The sequence below is a fragment of the Mauremys reevesii genome, linkage group 17 (assembly GCF_016161935.1).
Source record: "Mauremys reevesii isolate NIE-2019 linkage group 17, ASM1616193v1, whole genome shotgun sequence".
Taxonomy (NCBI): Eukaryota; Metazoa; Chordata; order Testudines; family Geoemydidae; genus Mauremys; species Mauremys reevesii.
In genome coordinates, this window is record NC_052639.1 from 18076208 (window position 1) to 18090659 (window position 14452).

Sequence of the window (14452 nt, forward strand, 5' to 3'; positions counted from 1 at the left end):
ATGAACAACAATCTACAGCAATGCCATTAACACAAACACACTCTCAGCCTGCTCCAGCCAGAAGGGAAATGGGCAGGAATTCTCACTGTTCAGCCCAGGACACACTTACACTGATGCGCAGCCGTGAGTGTGCTGGGGAAGCTGGTCTGAGCAAACAATTTGAAGTGACAATTCAGTGAGAACTGAATCATCATGCAGTGGAACAGCTGTACATCAAGTAGGTGTGGCCGAGTGGTTAAGGCGATGGACTAGAAATCCCTTGGGGTCACCTCATGCAGGTTTAAATCCTGCCAACTACGCAAGCACTGTGCTGTTGTTGTTATTATTGTAGTCTTAGTGCCTGAGCATCCACAGTGCAAATTGGAGCCAGATCTAGCTTCACTCTGTCTACACTTAAAATGCTGCTGTGGCATTGCTATAGCACTTTGGAGTAGACAGTGACTGGAGGGGTTTTCCCATCCCTGTAATAGCTGCATTGACAGAACAATTCTTCCTTTTCTTTAGCACTATCTAACCAGGGCTTAGGTCACCTTAACTCTATGGGTTTGGGGGGAGGGGGGATTCACACCCTGAGAGACGTCGCTCTGTCAGTTCAGTGCCCAGCGTACACCAGCCCTTAGATCCCTCTTGGTATTTCAATGCAGGCACTGACCTGTGAGAGGAAAACATCAGCTCACAAACACACAGACTGAATTCCCCACATTTCATCTCGCTGCACTTTCCAGAAAGTCATGAAATTCAATTCATTCTTGCTAGGACAGAGAACAAATAAGTGACACTAAGTTTTTGGCTTGGGTAAATAAAATTAAGTGTTTAATTAATATAGTAAAAACCTGTCCTGATGCCTCTAACTAACACCATTGCGTGAAATAGGAACAGAGACAAAGCTTGTCAGTGACGACTAATTTCACAAATGATCTTCCCAATATTAATTTCTACGCTGCCCCCATTGGAGGTCTGGGCATCTCCAGTGTCACTGCTCTGCGTTCACCTTCCCCTAGAATTGTTCTCGGACATTCGCCTTCCTCTGCAGCGTGGGGCACGGGTCACTTGCTGGAGGATTCCCTGCACCTTGAGGTCTTTAAGCCACGATTTGAGGATTTCAGTAACTCAGACATAGGTTAGGGGTTTGTTACAGGAGTGGGTGGGTGAGATTCTGTGGCCTGCATTGTGCAGGAGGTCAGACTAGATGATCATAATGGTCCCTTCTGACCTTAAGTCTATGAATCTATTCCCAAATTTGGAAAATTGTGCAGTTCAGAATGTGAATAGTGACCCTGTCTCCTTCCTGCACCTGCTCTACCTTGCTCCACAGCAGCTTCTCCCCCTGCAGAGTCACTCCAGCACGGCAGTGCAGCCGCCCAGGGTTCAGCAGGGGCCCCGGCAAGGACAGTGGGTGCAGCTAACTGCCCGGTGTGCCTGGCAGTGATTCAGCTGTAAAAAAGCAACCCCCCCTCCACAGAAGTACAAAGACCTGATTTCCCCAACTTTAACATCATGACCCCCTGTAGAAAGCCAACCGTTTCCGTTTAATTTTCCCGGGAAGATCCAAAAATCAAGTGACATCAATTTTTAAGTTGAGTAAATAAAGTTGAGGAGATAGTTGTTAACCTCACAAAAATATATTAAAGATCCCTCAACATAACACCTGAAGGTGAAATATGAACAGAGACAAACCTTGTCAGCAAAGGCTCATTTCCCAAACGATCTTCAAAATGTTACTAATTCCCACCCTCCTCCACAGGAGCTCTGTGCACTGTAACTGTTCTGCAGGCAGCTTCCCATTCAATGTTGTTGTGGGACATTCCCAGACTTGGAAATGTACGAACGACAGAATTTGAAGAGCAACCTGGCTCCCCGCACCAGGCGGGATTTGAGTGTTTTGTCCCTGTCACTTAGAGTTTGTCAATAGTACAGACGCCAGGGGCAGGACTCCAGGCTCTGCTTGAGGGATCCTGGCACAGGGGCTGGGGTGGGGGGGGAGAAAGGATTGTAGATTCTGACCTGTGCTCTAGAGAGGAGGTAATAATTGAAGGGAGCGTGTTTGTCTCCTCTCCTCCGTGTCCCAGGGCTGGAATTCTACATTCCACAGGACCAAATGAGGGGGTGATGCCACTTGGTTAATGGAAACCAGTGCTCCAGGTGCAGCTTGAACTCACAACCTCAGCATAGCTCCTCAGCACTGCTCTATAAGTACTGTGCACTAACTAATTGCACCACTGGAGAACATGCTTGCTATGATTTTCTGAGCCCCCCCCCCCAGGTTGATAAAGGCAAGGAGTGACCCCAAAACTGAGCTGAGAGCGGATAGCAACAAGTGTTGGTACTTGGTGGGGTGGATTCTTCTTAAGGGTTCCAGGCACCATTTCACCCTTTTGTTCTTCCCTGTGTAATAACAGAGCTGGTTAAGACTCAATGGAGAGTCTTGCTGCAGACCAACAGATCTGAAATCACTGATAACCAGCTCTAAGCATTAGTCCTGCTTTGGGAGAGTGTCTCTCATGCAAGAAACTGCCCAGTGCAGGGCCCCAGGGGGGCCTGAACAGGGGGGAACACCACCCCAGGACTTTTAAAAATGGGAGGGCTCTGCCTTGCCACTTTGTAATGACCGTAAGGGCAAGTGAGGGAGGAGAGCAGTGAGCAGGAGGAAGGGGCAGCATAGGAGTCTATCCAGCTCTGAATCTTGTTTTCTCACAGTAGCCAATACCAGGTCTCCCAAAGCCACTCCTCAAGGCAGCACTGGGAGTTGAACCCAGGATCTTCTGTTTACAAAACAGGCACTTTAACCAGCTAAGCCATGGTACCTGCTGTTATTTAAAGCATCGTGTCTGCCCACACCTGACTCTCTGCCAATCCCCACTGGGACCTGACAAGTGTTGCTCCTGTTTGGATTGTGTAAAGCAGAGGAGCAGCTGAAGTTTTGCTCCCAAGGTGTGTGTGTGATTCTTTGGACAGGTCTACACTACAAAATTTGGTTGGTGTAATTACATTACTTAGGCTGGCAATGCAGTTATATCAACCTAATCCCAGTGTAGAATCATAGAATATCAGAGTTGGAAAGGACCTCAAGAAATCATCTAGTCCAACCCCCTGCTCAAAGCAGGACCACTCCCCAGACAGTTTTTTGCCCCAATCCCTAAATGGCCCCCTCAAGGATTGAACTCATAACCTGAGGTTTAGCAAGCCAATGTACAAACCATTGAGCTATTCCTCCCTCCAGATGGTGACTCAACTGTCAGAACTTTCTGGAGCTATGAAATGGGAGAGGCCCAGCCTCTGTAGCAGGAATGCAGGGCAGGCAAGTTCACGGCAGGCATGGTGGGATACTGGTGGAGGCCAGTCATGGTGATATAATGACCAGCAGCATTTACACTGACAATTTGTCTTTTTAAGTTTGCTGCAAAAAGCTCTAGACCTCTCGTCAAGGTGTTTTTATTTTGTCACCAAAACAGGGCAGTTTTGTCGCCAGACGTGGTATTGCAGTGTGTGTACCAGCCACAAGCTGCCAACCGAGGGAGCATTGTGTGTTTTTCACACACCTGAGCAATATAATGATGCTGAAATAACTTTGTAGTGCAGACATGGCCAAAGATTCTCACACACACACACACACACACACACACACACAGCTTGCAAGGAAAAGCTCACCTGCTTCTCTGCTTTGCAGAATCCAAACACATGCAAAGCGTGTCAGGCCCTGGTGGAGCTGTCAGGGAGTCAGCTGTGGGCATCACTGTGCCTTAGCTCTAGGTAGGCACCATGGCTTAGCTGGCTAAAGCACCTACCTTCTAAACAAGAGATCCTGAGTTCAACTCCCAGTGGTGCCTTGTTGAGTAACTCTTTGGGTACCTGATATTAGCTGCTGTCAGAGGACAAAATACAGCATTAGGTGGGCCTTTGGTCCAGCCCAGGGTGGCTGTTTTTATGGTTTAAATTACACTCACAGGCACTGATAACAGAGTTACTGAAAGTTTGGGAGTTAAGAGCTGATAGGTCAGTGTTCCAGCCCATCACAGATGACCCCCCTCCCTCTGGGACAGGGGCAGGTCTGGGATCTCACACCAAATGCTCATTGTGGCTGCCAGAATCTGTGGGCAGCTCATTTAGTTTCCACCCAGGATTGAGTCCTGCTTCGTGCACCGTGTGTGAGAATGAAAATCCTAAACCGCCCTTTGAAATAACGAAAGCAGCAGGACATGTTATTGTCCCTGTCCCAAAGCAGACAGACCAATGGAGAAATGCCATTGACTCCAGGCAATACTCCACTGCCATTTTACCTTTTTCACTTTGCTAAACTCCCTCCCAACTTTGAGGGCTCCCAGAACCTGATATTGAGCTTGAGCTGAGATGTCTACAGTGCAAATTAACCACCCCATGGCCCTAGCCTGGGAGCCTGCACTGGCACGGGACAGCCCTGGGTGTTTCATTGCAGTGTGGACATAGCCTAGCATTATGTCTACACTGCCATTAACACACCCAAGTCACTATTCTCAAACCCTGGGTCAGTTGATTCAGGCTTGTGGGGCTTGTGCTGCAGGGTTATAAAATTACAGTGTAGACACTTGGGCTTCAGCCCAGCCTCCAAGACCCCACGAGGGGTGAGGGTCTCCGAGCCTGGGCTCCAGTCTGAGCCCCAGGAGCCCAAATCAGATCATCCAGGCCAGCCGGGCCACAGGGATTTTATCACAGTCTAGATGCCCTCTCAGGGTATGTCTACACTGCAATGTAAGCCCAGGGTTAGCAGAAGTCATGTCAGCAGCCCCAACACATAAACATAAACCATGAGGGAAAGACCCACCCCCAAATAAGCTAGGCAGTGTCCTTCTCCCTACGGTTCATAAGTCCAGCAACCAAAAGTCCTTTAACATGAGCCATCCCCTCTCCCACCCCACTCACAGCTGTTGTCCTTAGTCAGTGCAAGCCCAGAGGTGCCTCTGTAGAGTTCACCTGCCTGCCTGGGTGGAAAAGGAGGAAAATAAGAAGGCACCGTACTCACTGTGTTGTCTAGGGACTCACTCATCCCTCCACTGCCACCCTGTCCTAACATTGATCTAACCCCTAAATTTTAGTATTGGGACCCAGTCCCCAGCCTCACTCCCAACCAGAGCCTGCTCCTCTTCACCCTTCTCCTCTGTCCCAACCCACAGCCCCCTCCTACTCCCAGGGCCACTCAATCCCACCCCACCGGCCCCTACGCTTCCCAGTGCCCCTCACTCCCAACCCCCAGGCCCCCCGCTCCTCCCGCTGCTCCTCACTCCCACCCCCCAGCGCCCTCCTTCCTCCAGCAGCAGGTGCTTCAGACCCTCAGGAAGATTTTCTTGCAAGGTTTCGTGTATGAGTCTGCATGTGGATTTACAGTATGTTGGAAATAGGTTGGGTTGCTTGCCGAAATGATCACTTCATTCCCAGTCTCCATGTTATTGGGGCAGGAGAAACAAAGGGTTGTTATCCTCGATGTGTGAACCAGGGACTCAACCCTGGGTGGAAACTAAATGAGCTGCCCACAGATTCTGGCAGCCACAATGAGCATTTGGTGCGAGAGCTCAAACCTGCCTCTGTCCCAGAGGGAGGGGTTCATCCACGAGGGGCTTGGCCCACTGACCTATCAGCTCTTAAATCCCAAACTTTCAGTAATTCTATTATCAGTGCCTGTGAGTGTAATTTAAACCATAAGAAAAACCACACTGGGCTAGACCAAAGGTCCATCTAGCTCTGTATTTTGTCTTCTGACAGTAGCCAATACCAGGTGCTCTCAAAACATCTCAACAAGGCACCACTGGGAGTTGAACCCAGGATCTCTTGTTTACAAAACAGGTACTTTAACCAGCTAAACCATAGAGCCTGCCTGTGACTAAGGTACAGTGTCTGCTCACACCTGACTCCTGGGCCCCACCTGGCCCCACAAAGCAGAGGAGCAGGTGAGGTTTTCCTTGCAAGCTGTGTGTGTGTGAATCTTTGGCCAGATCTGCACTACAAAGTTATTTCAGCAGAATTATATTGCTCTGGTGTGTGAAAACACACAACGCTCCTCGGTCAGCAGCTTTTGGCTGGTGTACACACTGCAATGCCACGTTTGGCGACAAAACTGCCCTGTTTTGGTGGCAAAATAAAACCACTTCAATGAGAACAGTAGAGCTTTTGCAGCAAACTTAAAGTGACAGAGTGTCAGTGTAGACACTGCTGTTCATTATATCACCATAACTGGCCTCTGCCAGTATCCCACAATACCCTCTGTGAACTCGCCTGCCCTGCAGTCCTGCTACAGAGCCATGGGCCTCTCCCCTTTCATAGCTCCAGGAAGTTCTGACAGCTGAGCCTGCTGCTCTGCTCCAGCAGCCAGGAGCAAATCACTGCTGTGGATGCTGCTCTCTCCCACCCTGCGAATACAGATCAGGGTGGCGGGAACTTCCTTGAACGGGGGAGCACCGGCATCTGAACTGTGACACCCCCAGGACACCCCTTCCTCGAGGAGGCTCTTACCGCCTAAACAGGGTCGGCTGTTTTCAAGTAAAATCACTAAAAGGGAAGGAGAAAACTCGAAAGAGGTTCCTCCTGGCGCTCAGGTACGTGAACCCCAATATTCCCCCAGTCCTCAAAGAGAGACCTGGAGAAGGAGACTTGCTGAAGCAAAGCCACAGGGTCTCTGAGGTTTCCTGGCCCTCGCCCCTGTCCTGCCTGGCTGATGTCAGCATCTCTCTGTGAGGTCACCACCTCCCCACCACCTTTGGCCAATAGTCTGAGGTCCTGCAAAAGGCCTTTGTGATGTCACTGCCTGTCACGGACTCACAGATCGTGCCCACTCTTGGCCCCGTGCGGTCCATGGGGGGTGCCCTTTCAGTGCGACAGCCCTTCTCGGGGTCCACTCTCTTGGGGTCAGGCCCTCCACCTCCTGGAGCTGCCCTCTCTGAGCCTTAGCACGTCTGTCTCTCGCCGTGGGCCCTCAGGAGTCCATGCGCTCTGGACCCCCTGGGCCTCCTCACCCCCGAAGGGGATGAGGCCCCCTGTTCTCTAGCCCAGAGCGACTCTCAGCCAGCGTAAAACAGGAGGGTTTATTGAGAGTTGAACACAGCACAGGAAACTCTCAGGGCCTCAGGCCTGGCCTCTCACAATAACAGCACATCCCAGTCCCCCTGCAGCCAGGTGGGCTCTGCCTGCTTCCCTCGCCAGCCCCAAGCCCCCGCTTCCCAGCTAGGCCTCCGATATCTCCGGCCCCAAGCCCCACCGCTGTCCATTGTCTTTTCTCCAGGTAAACAGGGTTGCCTGGGCCTCCTCTCCTCTCCGCCCTCCTCTGGCTGGAACAGGTTGGTCACGGGGTCCTCTCCCGCAGCCCATTGTCCTCCCACTGGCCAGAACTGCCTGTGACTCCTGAGCTGGGTCTCTGGGTCACCAGGTCACCAGTCGCTGGGGTCTCCATCCTCCAGGCCATCAGCCGGGTCCCAAGTCCCTCTCCGGTCTTCTGTAGCAACAAACTCCCTTTCCCTCACCTCGTTAAACCAGTAACACCTGGGAACACTGAGTCCCACTCCCTGTGCATGCAAACCACTGGAAAACACAGCAAACCCTAAGAAAATCCCCCACTTCGTCACAGAGCCCAGCACCTCTCCTCCTCTGGGCACCTAGAGCAGAGGCGGCTGGTGCTGATGGCTCCAAGGGAAGGCTTAAAAGCCACAGAACAATTGAGGTCAGGGCTAGAGGAGGGCAGGACCATGCCTAGGTGTGGCCTTCAGACAGGCACAAAAGCACCCAGCCAGGCCAAACACCCACTGAAGGCCACCCGCAGACAAGCATACGGGGCGGCTGCTGATGCTCTGTGGCCATTATCGAAGACGGTAGGAAAGCAGGGCCAGCCCCCCACTCAAGGTGCTCGCTTTTGCCGTGGGGCAGGAGATTTTACCCCAAGAGGCTTTTCCCCAGCTGGCGAGAAGCAGAGAAACACCCAGGCTCCCAAGGCGCTATGTAGCAACCCCCCTCAAGCACAGGGACAGATGCACATTTGGAAGAGGGAAACTGCTCTACACTCCTAGCCCGGGCAGCCGCCCATTTTCTTTGGCAAGTCAGGAATGGCAAAGGCGAGACTGGAAGCACCTGGGGCTCATGCCCCAGCCTTTGTGACGCCCACCCCCCAACTCCTTCCCGGGGCTCTAGCTGAAGCCAGAGCATTGGCCTGAGTGGCCAAGAAGAGGTTCAGGCCCTGAAGGGAGCAGGACTTTCAGCACAAAGGTAAAACCGGACAAGCACAACCACGAAGGGACTCAAACCCTCAATTGTCTAATCTAAAGTCAGACGCCTTATCCATTAGGCCACATGGTAAAAGTCCCTCTAGGTACTTCTTTGGAAAAGGCAGACACTGATGCGTCCGACGAAGTGGGGATTCCCCCACGAAAGCTCATGCTCCAGTACGTCTGTTAGTCTATAAGGTGCCACAGGACTCTTTGCTGCTTTTGCAGACACTGTGTTTCTCAGGTCAGCTACTGAGGGGGGCCGAGACTCTCTGGGCACAAGAAGTGGAGTTCCCAGCGACACGTGAGACTTAATTGTCTGGAGCCAGGTGCAGGGCTTTGGCAGGGAGGCTCGGGCATGGGGGCTGGGGTGCAGCGGATGGACCGGCTGTCTAGGTGGGGAGATTTAGTCTCACCGAGGAGGAATCCTGATGATAGGCAGTGGCCAGGGCCGGTGCAACCACTAGGCGAACTAGTCGGCCGTCCAGGGTGCCAAGTGGTTGGGGGCACCAAAAATCGCACTCAGGGAGGCAGTGGAGTGGAGGTGAGCTGGGGCAGGGGCTGGGAGGTTTGGGGGAGGGCTGCCTGCAGCAAGCAATGGGGCGTGCAGGGGAACCACTCCTGTCCCAGCTCACCTCTGCTCCGTCTTCTGCCCTGAGCACGCCGCCCCGCTCTATTTGTCCTCCCGTTCCAGGCTTGCGGCACTAAACCGCTGATTGGCACCGCAAGCCTGGGAGGCGGGAGAAGTGGAGCGGTGCCGGCGAGCTCAGGGGAGAAGGCGGAGTGGAGGTGAGCTGGGGTGGGGAGCTGCTGCAGGGGGGCTGCCCGGCTCTTCCCCATGGCCCCAGCCCCGCCCCCCTCCCTGCACTCCCTGCATGGTAAGTGGAGTGACCCAGCCCCAGCCTGGTCCACTTCCCTGGCGCCCAGCCACGCCGCCGGCGAGTGCTGTGGGCGGTTCCCCTCCCTCAAGCTTGAGAGCCAGGGGAGCAGAGCAGGCTGGAGCCCCAGGCCTCCGTGGGGGCAAGCAGAGGGGGGGCTGGTCCCAGGCCTCCGTGGGGGATGGGGGGCTGGCTACCTCCTGCGGGAAGTGGAGTTACCCGGCCCCAGCCTGGTCCACTTCCCTGGCTCTCAGGCTTGTGTTGGTGTTGGCTAGATTTGTGCGGGTGTTTGTGTATATTAGCAATTGTGTGTGTGTGTGTCAGGATTCATGCATGTGTCTGTGTATGTTTGCAATTGTGTGTGTGTGTATGCGCTCTGCCGCCCTCTGCCGGCACGACAACTATTTCTCTGTATGTCGCAGCCCCCATACCGTCGACCCCAGTGGAGATTTCCCCATCTTACAAGGGCTGGCTGGCCTGACCCTTCTCCCCTCTGCGGAATGTGGCGGGGGCTGCAGCTCTCCCCCTGTGGGGCAGGAGTGCCACGGTGTGGGGTGCTGGTCTCCAATGCACCAGGAGAGTAGCTCAGTTGAGGCAGGGCAGGGCGTGTGGTGTCCGTTCTGCGTTGCCTGGTGCTGGGCCATTGCACAATCCCCAGCCACGCTGCACAGCGCACCCCAAGAGGGGACAAGGGGTCCAAGCACATGATCCTGCATGAGGGGATCATTCTCATTGGTAGCCATCCAGTGGCAGTGAGTTCCGCAGGCCTTGGCACATGCTGTGTGGGGCAGGAGGTCCTTGTATTGGGAGCTGTGGGAGTGAACTGCGTGCAGTTGTATCTCTGAGCACGATTGTGAATATTATGGTGTGTGTGGGGTGATTGTGAGTGTGGCTGGGGCGGTGATTGTTGCTCTCTTGGGGGGTTGGGCTAGCATGTCCCTCTGGGTGTGTGGTGTCTGAGTGTTCTTGCGATTGTGTGAGTCTCTTTGTGCGTCAGAGTGTGTGTATGTATGTGTGTGTGTGTGACTTGCTGCAGAATACAAAATCCTGCAAAGCCATTTCCTAGTGGTTAGCCCAGCAACACACTGATACAAACAGTGTCACAGATGCACACACACACAGAGTAGGGCTCAGCCCCACCAGCAGGGGCAGCAGGGACACACACGTCTCTCCTGGGCCAGCTTGGACAATTTCCCATCACGACCCGGCACAGTGCTGGTGCCCCCACACGGGGTTGGGCAGTGACTGGGCAGGGGGGGCAGATGTGCCGGATCTGTAAAAGCAGCAAAGAGTCCTGTGGCTCCTCATAGAATAACAGCCGTGTTGGAGCATGAGCTTTCATGGGTGAATCCCCACTTCGTCGGATGGATTCAGAAGGAAGCACTTTGGGAAAATCAGTCAAGGCCCTTAGCTGAGCTGAGACACAGACCCAGTGACCCCTGCACCACCCTGGGAGGGGAGTGGGGTTGAGTGGTCAGAGCAGGGAGGGGGCTGGGCACCAGGACCCCTGGGTTCTATCCCTGGCTCTGGGGGTGGAGTGAACTGGGATCCAGGACTCCTGGGTTCCATAGGGGAAACTGTTTTTCCCTGTGCTTCCCTCCCTAGTGATCCCAGCCCAGCCCCCTAGTGGAGACTGAGCACAAGTGGGGGGAGTTGTTCTCCCACTTTGGACTTATGATTCAAACCCCTCCCCCAGGGGCTATGATATCATGAAATCTGCCCCCCACCCCCAACACAGAGAAAACTGGTGGGATTCTGTCCACACGCAGAGAATTGTCTCCGCCGGGCTCCTTCGGTTCATCTCGCTGCTCTCCCGACTGCCGCCAGACACTGCTCATCTGCATAGCCCCGCCCATGGACACGTGACACCTTCTGTCCTGCTGGTTTCAAGTGAGTGAGTTGCCCTCGGGGAGTGAGCAGGTCCCAGCACGTCACAGCCCCAGCCAGGGCCGGCTCCAGGCACCAGCTCAGCAAGCAGGTGCTTGGGGCAGCCCAGGAAGGGGCGGCATGTCGGGTCTTTGGCAGCAATTCGGCAGCGGGTCCTCGGTCCCTCTTGGAGGGAAGGACCTGCCACTGAATTGCTGCTGAAGAAGAAAGTGGTGCAGTGGAGCTGCCGCCGATTGTGATCACAGATTTTTTTCCTGCCGCTTGGGGCAAAACCCTGAGCCGGCCCTGGCCCCAGCACACGGCACAGCCCCAGCACACGTCATAGCACGTCACAGCCTGGGGCAGGGAGATATTGGGGAAGGGGATGAGGGGAGAGACCCAGCCCCATAGACCCATAGGGGCAGCGGGATATGGGGGGGCAGGAGAGGGGATGGCGGGGAGAGACCCATCTCCATAGACCCCCAGAGGCAGGAACTGAGGGGAGAAGGGGGGAGGGAGGGATCCAGCCCTATAGACCTGTAGGGGCAGGGAGATATTGGGGGCAGGAGGGGAGAAGGGGGGTTGGCAGAGACCCAGCCCGGGGTGCAGGGGAAATGGGGTGGTTTGGAAGGAACTGGGGAGGAGAAGAGACACATGGCAGGACAGGGAAACCGACTCACTCCGAATACATGCAGAGCAGGGCAGGGCGGAGGCAGATCATGCTGGTCCCAGGGTAATTTCGGGGGGTTCTGATTCCCACTCAGCTGGGGGGCTCACCTCTGGGCTGAGGAGGATGCAGGGGCTGTGTGTGTGTGTCAGGCTGGGGGAGCTGCCTGGGCAGAGGTGCTGGAACTGGGGGTGCTGAGCCACGTAAATTATCCCGATCTAAACGCCATTGTAGAGAACACTATGCTGGCACACCGCTTCCTGGCAGCCAGAGACTGTGCTTTCTACACCTGCTCCTGTGGATGTGACCTCTCTCCTGATTGCTAAGGAAAGGAGCCTTTCCAGGAAATGGCCACAGCTTCTGGGAATCCGCATGTGGCTGTGAACAGAATTTGGCTCCTGGAACACAAGGCAACTTAAAAGCTGAGCACGCAGACAGGGGCTTGAACCCTGGCCCCTCAGATTGAAAGCCTGATGCTCTACCACCTGAGCTACCTGGGCTTGTTAAGAGCATCTTCACCGTTCACCACAGGAGTGAGCAGGCAGGCAAAAGAGAGGCAAAAGAAAGTCCCCAGAACTCCTCCTCTTTCTGCACAGCCACTGCCTGTCAGCAGGATTCCTCCTCCTCCTCCCTCCTGTGCCTCAGTGCGACTAAATCTCCACAGCTAGACAGCCGGTCCGTCCGCTGCACCCCAATCCCCCATGCCTGAGCCTCCCTGTCAAAGCCCTGCACCTGGCCCCGTATAATTAAGTCTCACATCTCACTGGGAACTCGACTTCTTGTGCCAGAGAGTCTCGCCCCCCCTCAATAGGTGACCCAAGAAACACAGTGTCCACCTTTTCCAAAGAAGCGCATGAAGAAGGCGCCGCATGGCTTAACGGATAAGGTGCCTGACTTTGAATTAAGAACTTGAGGGGTCAAGTCCCTTTGTGGTTGTGTTGATGCAGTTTTACCTTCGTGCTGAAAGTCCTGCTCCTTTCAAATCTGGAACCTCTTCTTGGCCGCTCAGGCCAATGCTCTGCCTTCAGCTAGAGCCCCGGGAAGGAGTTGGGGGTTGGATGTCACAAAGGCTGGGGCATGAGCCCCAGGTGCTTCCAGTCTAGCCTTTGCTATTCCTGAATTCCCAAAGGAAATGGACGGCTGCCCGGGCTAGCGTGTGGAGCAGTTTCCTCTGTCCCTGTGCTTGAGGGGGGTTGCTACATAGCGCCTTGGGAGCCTGGATGTTTCTCTGCTTCTCACCAGCTGGAGAAAAGCCTCTTGGGATAACATCTCCTGCCCCACTGCAAAAGTGAGCATGGGGTATGGGAACGGTAAGAGGCCCCACCAGGGGGGCTGGCCCTGCTTTCCTACCGTCTACTGATGTTGGACACAGAGCATCAGCAGCCACCCCGCATGGTGGTCTGCGGGTGGCCTTCAGTGGGGGTTTGGCATGGCAGGGAGCAGGCTGGCCGGGAGTCTTGTTGCCTGTCTGCTGGCCACACATAGGCATGGTCCTGTCCTCGTCTAGCCCCGCCCTCAGTCGCTCTGTGGCTTATAAGCCTTCCCTCAGAGCTGTCAGCACCAGCCGCCTGTGCTCCACGTGCCCAGAGGAGGAGAGGTGTGCTGGGCTCCAGCCTGGGACTCTGCCTCCCTCCTGCCTATCAAGCCTGGCCCTGGCACTGCTTTCTTCAAGTGCCATGTGAGCAAGAGGAAAAGTGTGGCTACAAGCACCAGACTTGTGGGCATCAGGTGAAGCAGTGAGAATCCCAACCACTAGAGCCACTTCTAAACCCCCACCAAAGACCTGGCTCTGGTGGGGAAAGGAGTTAACCAGCAGGAGGGAAATGACCCACTTTTGTATAGCTGGAGACAGGAAAGCACTTTGAGCACCAGATCTTTACCACCAGCTAACACAAGGTCCCACTGAGATTTGAACTCAGATTGCAGGATTCAGAGTCCTGAGTGCTGCCCTTTACACCATGGGACCAGCTTGTACTGTTCTCTCGGGACATTGGTGACTCTCACAGGGCTGGCTTGTGTAAGGGACTGTTGGCCCTTTACTAAAACTTAGTGGGATTTGGTTGGCTAGTTCCCAGTCCCAATAGAAGGGGGAAGGGCCAATGGGAAATCAGGACCCTGAGACTGACAGGCCCCTGGGGCAATGGTCACCAACGGGTAGGGAACAACCAACGGGTAGGGAACAAGTGAGAATTTGTTAATGGAGAAAAATTCCTGGTGAAAATTGGCAAAGCTGTGCAGATTTTGAAAAGTTCCAGTGAATTTACACATGAAGATACAAACAGAGAGACAAACACGCACACAGAGAATGAGAAAATCACACACTGCACAGGCCCACACAGACATAACAAAACCAAACCCACACAGCACACAGAGCCATATACACAAAAAGGAAAACCTCACAAAATATAGAAAGAACAAATCCACACCAAAAATACAGCAAAAGCCCACAACAGGAAACACAAAACCCACATATCAAAAGAATACAAAGCAAAAACAATATTAATGCAAAATCATACACACATCCATGCACACAGAACTATGCAAGACATCCACCAAAATCACACAGGACCCACATGCACATCAACGTGACAGATGAAAACCACACCAGCATACAGCAAGCCAGGCAGGGTTTGAGTCTCACAGCGCAGAGGGTGAGCACACAGGTGGTTTGGGGAGCAAAGACTGAGGGGAGTCAGGGCAGTGCTCTGGGTTCTGCCTGACCCTCCTGACACAGGCAGCTGGTGGAGGGCAGAGCCTGGTAGATCTGTGGAATCTGCCCTGCTCTCTGTAAAGCAAGGGGACCTCAGTGTCTTCTGAGCAGG

The 14452-nt window shown here is 54.0% G+C and overlaps 2 non-coding genes across 2 annotated transcripts; both read right to left on the reverse strand.

Moving 5' to 3' along the window:
- Window positions 1-12057: 12057 nt before the first annotated feature.
- Window positions 12058-12130, reverse strand: TRNAE-UUC. Its single transcript has one exon. It is a non-coding gene; the product is annotated as a tRNA-Glu (tRNA).
- Window positions 12131-13524: 1394 nt separating this feature from the next.
- TRNAQ-CUG lies at window positions 13525-13596 on the reverse strand. The gene has a single exon. It is a non-coding gene; the product is annotated as a tRNA-Gln (tRNA).
- Window positions 13597-14452: the final 856 nt, after the last annotated feature.